Below are 7,883 nucleotides of genomic sequence, written 5' to 3'. Positions count from 1 at the left end.
ACAATAAAATGAGATATGCCTGTATTACCAAGATCATTATCGTAATAGGAAGTTTTATTGTGGAAACCCAGAGCCAAGAAGGATATTATTCTACTTTTCATAATTTCACACTCCCAAGTGCATTCTTTTGTTCCAGTACAAACTTTGGGCATCTTTGGCATGTTTTTCCCTCATATCATCATCCTCATTTGTCAACAAGTTGCTGTACAGCGTTGCACTGTTGTCAGTTCCTGTTGATAGCCAGACCTGGTTGCGTTTGTGCCCATCACAGAGGTGAACTATGGAGACTATCTCCCCTTTCTTTTCTTCACTAGAGAGAATTCCAATCTGTCTTCCTATTAAGTGTGTAAAGCATTGCTGAAGGGAGTGAAATTATCCTCAGGCACTATGAAATATCCCAGGGCATGGGGAAGGTCTAAATGCACATTGGACAGGTATGGACTTAGGGCTTGACTCAAAGCCAGTAGTCAACCTGCTTTTATGTGAAGGTGCTGTTCTCCTTTAAGATGACCTTTGCAGCAAATGACAGCAAAGGTAAATCCTGTCCAAGGGAATTTAGACTATGAGAGATTCATAAGAGAGAATGTAGCCATAATGGGTAATTACACAGGCTGTGCAGTAGTAGGCAGATCCTTTCATGAGAATATTACTTTGTCTATCAAGACAGGAATGAGTGTTCACTGTGGTAACCTGGCAACCAAAGAGATCAAATGAGGATAAAACATGGGCTAGTTACAGTAGCAGGGGGTGTTGTATACTTAGGCACGCTTGGAAGGTTTTCCAGGCTTTCTCACCTTCTTTGGAGGTGCCCCAAAGCCACGGCTGAAGGGATAGGCCCACGTGGACATGTCATATCAGATGGCCTTGCTCTAATGGAAAAGTTTAATTGGACCAAATAGGAACTGTGATCCAAGCTGAGCCAATCATATTCTGTCTCAGATTTGAACTAAGATACATACTAACTACAAACAGTGAGTATTAGATGCTGTGATGTGCCATCCAAAACCATGGGGCCTTACCATTGTAGAGCACTGTGCCGGAAGCACCAGACATTTGATGTCCCTGTAAGGGCTCTTGACCAGTCAGTGACTTACAGGAGTTGATATATAGACAACCCAGCTTTTTTGTTCCTTGTCTGGGGCAAGTCTGCAGGGCATGTTTCCCAACAAGATTAAGTTCTAGTTACCCACAGTGACAATTGGCTTAATACACATTTTATTGGTTGTCTTCTCTTTCCTATCCTACTTCCCCACACCCTTATCACTATTTCCTGGGATCACCTCTCAAATAAAATTCACTGCCTCAGAGTCTTCTTCTGAGGAATTCTAAATGAAGACAGAAGAAGCCCCTTATTTCACATATGTGAAACTTATCTACTGATACCCGTTTCCGTTTCTCCTACTGTGTTTGGTCTTCATTTTTGTTTCTTCTGATTTATTTCCTGTCGACAGTGAAGTGTGGGTGCATTTGAATACAAATATTTTGGGTTCCTTGGAGGCTGTAGGTTCTTAGTACCACACACAGGGACTCGGTTGTGCTTTTTCAGCTGATCTCTAGAGGTTAGTGGTTTTGTTGGCCACACACACACATTTTTGGAGAAGCACTGGGCAACCCTGCCTATGCACAAGACACATAAATGCATTCTTGAAAACCTGCAAGAATATTCGCTAAGACCTCAGCCAGAAACATTTCAAGGAGATTGGGAGTGAAGAACAGGAGCCTTTTGTGTCACAATTGATCTGTGGGCATGTTTGCAAAATTGTCTGCTATCTAGCTAAGCTTCTTCTCAAACAAATAATTGCTTCTCCACAGTGAGTGTGATAAACATTTTCCCATTGGAAATGTTTGCAGGTGAAACAAACAATCCTTGGAAGGGAATATTCAAACTAAGAGATTGTTTGTTGAATGTTTGGGAAGCATTTGCTATTGTAGGCAAATTCTGTCTCTGACCTGGATTGTTGATTCTTGTGAGCAAATAAGGGAGAAACAGAGGTTTTTATATTAAATTAAAGACACGAAAGGGGAGATAGGTAGTCTACTGAGTATTGCACACATTTAATGGATTTCTTCAAAATTAATTACTTAATTCTGGGGTGAAATGTTTTTTGGTGTGTTTTTTTTGTTTGTTTGTTTTTAATAAATACCATATTGCAGGTTGATGTGAAAACTCCTGATTTTTCCTGATTATATAGTGGGATTTATTAATGAAAAGTGTTTTCATTTGACAAAAAAATAGACTTAATTCTTAAGATAGGAGTGAAAAATCTTAAAGCACATTGTGGTCTGTTCTTTGTTTAAAATTCAGTCCAGTGAGAACTCTATGGGTCATCACTGCCTAGGCTAAAGCATTAATCAGAAATTGGGGACCATTCCTCAAGACACATCACTGTCATCTGTCATAGTAAAAATATAAACCAATGATGACTATGCTATGGATGGCACCCTCTATGGTTGTGCAGGTCATAACTTGTGTAATCATACACAGTGGCTCTGTGGGGGATATTGCCAGGATTAATCAAATCACTGGTAGAGCTGATATTTTAAAAATAGCCATGATCATAACACTGTCTATTGATAGGAAGTTTGAATTGGAAGAGTTAGATTTCTCCACTGATCCAGGCTATAGGTAACTTCATTCCATTTGGGGGAAGAGGGTACTAATGATTTGAGGTGAATTGCTCACACTTTTTCCATATTCAAATATTGACATGTATAAAAACTACTGTGGGGAAGCGAAGGGTTATTGGGGGTTGGGGTGGGGTCGTCTTTGTCAGTGCCCCAGCAGAAGCCTTGGGTGGTGCTGGCCAGCATCTGTATTAATATTATATAAACTATAGTGTTGGCAGCAGGATGGGAAGCCTCCAGGAAGACAGACTCTGCTAACCATTCCTTTTAACCAAAGCTGAGCTGTAGGTAAATGTGTAGATCTGAATGTGGAGCCTGGTTTAATTGGGCAGAACTTTCAGGAAGCCAAGTAACAAATGACAACTTAATTAAACATAATTAAAACATTTTAGACTTCTTGAGGCCTCTTTCAACAAGGCTATGATTGCAGCCTGGGGAGGGAGGGGGCATAAGGAAAAGAGAGGCAAGGTGCTTTCATTTTCCTTTCTCTTACTTTTTGGTCTCCGCTCTTTTTTTTTCTCTTCACTATTAGAAACGCAGCTGGATCCTATTTATAATCCATTTTCACATTTGTTTGAATTAAAATCCCAGATTGTTGTGCTTTCAAGGTTGAATGTGCACGGCAGCCAACATTTATCCAACCATTTCAGGAGTTACTGGGTAACTGGGCTCCGGGAAGGGAAACTACGCCACGCGTTGGAGCCACAGGGAGGAGAGAGAGAAAACAGACCCAAGCCCAAAGCCTCTGACATCACTGTTGTTTGGAGAGAGATTGTTCTGCTCAGAACATGTGCTGCCTACTTAAGACTCTAATTATTCTAAATTACTTAAATTGGCCCTAATACCTGTGTTTTATTATTTGATATTAAGGAACAAACCATTTTAAAAAGAAATTCATAATGCAATCAAAATATTGGCAACAAAGTCTCTCCGTAGGAAGCTTGGGCTTGGAAATACCTATGCTCGCTACTCTGCCACCTGAATTCTAATCTGAGAGCTGCCGTGTGCTCTCCCCAAGTCTTTTCCAGTATCCTGTTTATGTCTAAATCCAATAATCCAGCCATGCCAGCTTGTTACCACATGGAAAACTCCATTGCTCAGAGAGAGTCATGAATCCCTATATTCTTTATGCTTTAAGATCCACCATGACATCTCAAAGTAATTGCCAGGTAAACCTACCAGATGGTTTTTGGGGGGATAAGGAATCGACTAATAATTTCCATTAGCATAATATTGTTATTCTAAAGATTTAACGACCTCACTGATGTGGTGTCCTGTCCTGGTGGAAAGTTTATGAGCCAGAAATAAAATAATACTTATGGGTACTCGTGAGGCCATTTTAGAATAGTACTAAAGCAGTTATAGAGATCTCAGGTCTCTTCAGCTCCAAATGGAAATCTTTTTTTTTAATGTTTCTTATTGATTTTTAGAGAGAGAGGAAATGAGAAGGATAGAGAGATAAAAACACCAATGATTGTTGTGCTTTCAAGGTTGAATGTGCACGGCAGCCAACATTTATCCAACCATTTCAGGAGTTACTGGGTAACTGGGCTCCGGGAAGGGAAACTACGCCACGCGTTGGAGCCACAGGGAGGAGAGAGAGAAAACAGACCCAAGCCCAAAGCCTCTGACATCACTGTTGTTTGGAGAGAGATTGTTCTGCTCAGAACATGTGCTGCCTACTTAAGACTCTAATTATTCTAAATTACTTAAATTGGCCCTAATACCTGTGTTTTATTATTTGATATTAAGGAACAAACCATTTTAAAAAGAAATTCATAATGCAATCAAAATATTGGCAACAAAGTCTCTCCGTAGGAAGCTTGGGCTTGGAAATACCTATGCTCGCTACTCTGCCACCTGAATTCTAATCTGAGAGCTGCCGTGTGCTCTCCCCAAGTCTTTTCCAGTATCCTGTTTATGTCTAAATCCAATAATCCAGCCATGCCAGCTTGTTACCACATGGAAAACTCCATTGCTCAGAGAGAGTCATGAATCCCTATATTCTTTATGCTTTAAGATCCACCATGACATCTCAAAGTAATTGCCAGGTAAACCTACCAGATGGTTTTTGGGGGGATAAGGAATCGACTAATAATTTCCATTAGCATAATATTGTTATTCTAAAGATTTAACGACCTCACTGATGTGGTGTCCTGTCCTGGTGGAAAGTTTATGAGCCAGAAATAAAATAATACTTATGGGTACTCCTGAGGCCATTTTAGAATAGTACTAAAGCAGTTATAGAGATCTCAGGTCTCTTCAGCTCCAAATGGAAATCTTTTTTTTTTAATGTTTCTTATTGATTTTTAGAGAGAGAGGAAATGAGAAGGATAGAGAGATAAAAACACCAATGAAAGAGAAGCATCATCTATTGACTACCCCTTGCAAGCCCCCTACTGGGGATCAAGCCCAAAACCAAAGCACCTGGCCTGACTGGGAATTGAACTGGCAACCTCTTGGTTCATGGGTTGATGCTCAACCACTGAGCCTCACTGGCCGGGCCAAATAGAAGTCTTCTTATTTGAGCTGAGCTAAGTGATTTGGGAAGGGGCATGGTAGATGCAAGGCTGACTGAAGTGGCAGAGAGTTTATGCCCAGTCCCAGCTCTGCTGCTACATTTCAAGTTAGAGTCAGGCCTCTAATCTGGTTTCGAACTGCCTGGTTTCAGTTACGGCTTAATTTTTCACTGGCTGGAGGACCTTGGGCATGTTACTGAAGCTCTCTGTGCTCCAGATTTTTCCTCTGCAAAATTGATGCAACAACTGTACCCCAATCAATAAGGGATGAGATAACCCTCACAGAAGTGCTTAGAACAATGCCAGAAACATAGTAAACAGCAAATATTATCAATTATTCTTTTTATTATTAGGATTATAGGGTTTTCAGCAAGTTATCTGACTGTGCTGGACCTCAGTTTCCTTAACAGTCAAATGAAAGAGGTTGACCTTACTCTGGAATTCTGTGACTCTATTAGTTAAAATCCTGATATACTAAAAGACCACATTTTTTTAAAAATATATTTTTTTTATTTTTTACAGAGAGGAACATCGACCAGCTGCCTCCTGCACATCTCCTATTGGGGATGTGCCCGCAACCCAGGTACATGCCCTTGACCGGAATCGAACCTGGGACCTTTCAGTCCGCAGGCCGACGCTCTATCCACTGAGCCAAACCGGTTTCGGCAGACCACATTTTTTTTAATGAATGTATTTTTTATTGTTGATAGTATTACAGATATCTCCCATTTCCCCCTCCCCCTTCCTCCCTTACCCCCTCCCTAGGTCTTCACTACCCCATTGCCCATTTTATTTTGAATTTTGAGTGTGAATTTTGTTCTTGGAGACCTATCACCAGACTTTGGGGACAAGGTGTACTGTACAACAGGTGTTAACTATGAGAACAGGAGTTCAGAAGAAGGGGTAGTGAGAGGAAGAGGCTTCTCTGGGGATCGTGGGGTCTTTGCCTTGTACTAACCTGCGTGGGAGGTTGCTAGGTCTCCCCTGTCTGGGGGTCATGGAGAGGAGAGAAAAGCTGATTAGTTTTCACAGGAGATTAAAAATGGATTGTGTAGGTTGGTTATCTTTATTAATTTTTTTAAAATGTTATTTTTTAATTACAGGTTACATATAACATTATATTAGTTTCAGGTGTACATAGTAATTAAACATATATATAACTTATGAGTTAATCACCCCAATAAGCTAGCACCCACCTGGCACCATACATAGTTATTACAATATTATTGACTATATTCCCTATGCTGTACTTTACCTCTTCGTGACTATGTTTATGACTGGCAATTTGTACTACTTGATCCATTCGCCTCTTTCACTCACCCCTCCAGCCTACCTCCCATCTGACAGCTCTTTTTTTTATCCCTTTAGTCATCAGGTCAAAGAACGTATTTTTCTCCTCTGACAGGAAGCAGTAGCATGCATTTAGCTCCTTGTCTACAGAAAAGGGAGGGTTTTTTGGAAACACAGAAATGAATCAGATGGCTGCTACTCCTGAGCTGGATAACTGACTTTTGAGCCCTGCCAGTTACCTTTGTCTTGTAGTACAAGTAACATATGCCCCTTGTTTTTACAAGGGTTATTTTGGTTTCTAGTTGTCTGACCATAATCAATCAAGGTAGTTGATTATACTCTGGAGAGACAATTGAACAATTCATTAGGCATTGACTCTTTTGCCCTCTACCAACAGAGCAATTGTTCTTTTTCCCATTAAGGAAGAGAAAGTGCCTTTTTGCCTTCAATACACAGGTTCTCTGCCTTGTTATCTGTGGTTAACCCTGGTGAAGAGCACAGATGCTCTTGTGCTTTGCTGTAGGGTGTCCATTTGAAGAAAACGTTGAACTTTGAACCTTTATGCTGGTGGGATGGAGGGAGCCAAACTCCTTTTGCAACAGTCTCTCATTTTGAGGCAAAGACATAGTTGATATTACTGTTCTCTGTGAAATACGTCCTTCTCTTGCCCTGTGGCTTAAGAACTTCCCTCCATAAACCCAAATTTCCAGGGAAAAATACATTAGTAAATGAAGGCAAGGGCCATTACAGTTTCTTTTAAGCATATGGCCTGATTTGCTTAAAGGGCAATGTTGATTTTTAAAAATTTTATTTATAATCCATGTGTAATTAATGTGGATAACTTATATATCTTTTGACCAGCTGACTTAGTTTAGATAACTTTTCTGTCTTTAGCTACAAATGCAGGACTCAAGAATCTCCTGTTTTAAGTCACCATCAGCATATGGCCTGATTTGCTTAAAGGGCAATGTTGATTTTTAAAAATTTTATTTATAATCCATGTGTAATTAATGTGGATAACTTATATATCTTTTGACCAGCTGACTTAGTTTAGATAACTTTTCTGTCTTTAGCTACAAGTGCAGGACTCAAGAATCTCCTGTTTTGAGTCACCATCAGCATTTGAGTATTTGCAGTTTAGACCAGGTGGTTTCATTTGGGTTAAATACTCAGCTCCATGATATGGAGCAATTCATTTTCTAATCAAACAAGTTAAAAACAAAAGGGAAAATGAAGGTAAATTCCTCAATGGACCAAGAGCTCGTAACTCGAATTTTAGCTCGCAACTCAAAGCAAAAAATCGGCTGAGAGACGGCTCGTATCTTGAAAAACTCGTTAGTCGGGACACTCGTAAGTCAAGGCCCCACTGTATTTGCCGTTTAGACCAGGTGGTTTCATTTGGGTTAAATACTTAGCTCCATGATATGGAGCAATTCATTTTCTAATCAA

This window comes from Myotis brandtii, unplaced genomic scaffold (assembly GCF_000412655.1).
Source record: "Myotis brandtii unplaced genomic scaffold, ASM41265v1 scaffold45, whole genome shotgun sequence".
Classification (NCBI taxonomy): domain Eukaryota; kingdom Metazoa; phylum Chordata; class Mammalia; order Chiroptera; family Vespertilionidae; genus Myotis; species Myotis brandtii.
The sequence above is the reverse complement of the archived record's forward strand: the minus strand, read 5'-3'. Positions refer to the sequence as shown.